This window comes from Crocuta crocuta, unplaced genomic scaffold (genome assembly GCF_008692635.1).
Source record: "Crocuta crocuta isolate KB4526 unplaced genomic scaffold, BGI_CrCroc_1.0 scaffold301, whole genome shotgun sequence".
Lineage (NCBI taxonomy): Eukaryota > Metazoa > Chordata > Mammalia > Carnivora > Hyaenidae > Crocuta > Crocuta crocuta.
This window is the reverse complement of record NW_027527544.1, coordinates 1,657,267-1,658,465: the sequence shown is the minus strand read 5'-3', so window position 1 is coordinate 1,658,465 and position 1,199 is coordinate 1,657,267. Positions and strand designations below refer to the sequence as shown.

Sequence of the window (1,199 nt, the reverse complement as noted above, 5' to 3'; positions counted from 1 at the left end):
GGCCACATTCACTTTCTTCCCTTTTTGGTTCTTCTTTCACCAATGGGAGGTCACTTGTTTTTATTCTGCCGGGTCCCCAAAGTAGCCAGACAGGCGGATGGAGAAGCAACACCATCAGTCAGTGTCAGGTGTGCACTATTCTCTTGATTTGAAAAGGCCAGTACTGTCATTTAAATATCATCCAATCTCTTTGCATCTTACCAAGTTTAACTTCCACAAAAAGCAAGGAGAGGCAATTGCTATGGATTGTACGTATGGTGCATATTGGCAGGATAGATGTCATTAAGATGCACTTCCTTGCTTCTCCTGTTCAATTGCTTCTGTGAAAGGCAGTGGATTTCTCCTGTCTTCTTCAATTTAGATTTATTGAATTTCTGAATCTCAGCCATATCTTGTTTGTCAGATATTTTGGCAGATGAAGCAGGAATGGGGTATACAGAAGAAAGTCAGATTCCACGGTGGCTACCCTGACTCCCTTTCTGACATCCCCACCTCGCGTTTCAGCCTCTTCTGCTAATAAGAGTATATAATAAAGAGAATAATTGCACTAGCCTTATTCTCCTTGCACCTACGTATGCCCTCCTGCCCCTCCCTAACTGCTCCTGTCCACAAGTTCAGCCTTCTGAGGTTCTCCCACAGTGAGACTCTGGAGCTCATTTTCTACCAATGAGCTTATAGTTCTATTTATCCAGCGTTCAACTTCACCCAAGGTCTATCTCTGTGGACATTCGTATTGGAAGTTCAACCTTTAATGCAATATGTCTAATTCCTAATCTAGCACCCTGTCTCCAAAGCAGAAACTACTTTCATTTTTCTGTTTCTGCTAATGTATCCACATATATTTTAAGAATAATCAATGGGAAATCATTTTGCTTCCACTATCAACATACTCCTCACAATCGGTTATCATGAAACCATATAAATATCTTATTAACTATCCCTTCCTTACCATTCCCTTCACTCACACGCTAGCATAGATTGACAGCACAACAGCCCAGGATTGCTACGCAGCCTTGCAATTCAGGGTTTTGCAAAGTGTGCTCCAGCCAGCCAGGCAACAGAATCATTTGAGGAGCTTGTTGAAATATAAATTCTTCAAAACTATCTGATCTCTCACCCGCAGAGGTAGAATTTCTGAGGGTGGGCCCAGAATTCTGCATTTGTCTGCACTGGGACACACCTCTATTGAAGGACTACCA

At 42.3% G+C, this 1,199-nt stretch overlaps 1 protein-coding gene and 1 pseudogene across 1 annotated transcript in view; both read right to left on the bottom strand.

Annotated features, from left to right (window-relative positions):
- Positions 1–1,199, bottom strand: part of OTC (ornithine transcarbamylase) — a 61,289-nt gene that overhangs the window by 33,331 nt on the left and 26,759 nt on the right. The window lies entirely within an intron of this gene.
- Positions 238–434, bottom strand: LOC144232236 (thymosin beta-4-like; annotated as a pseudogene).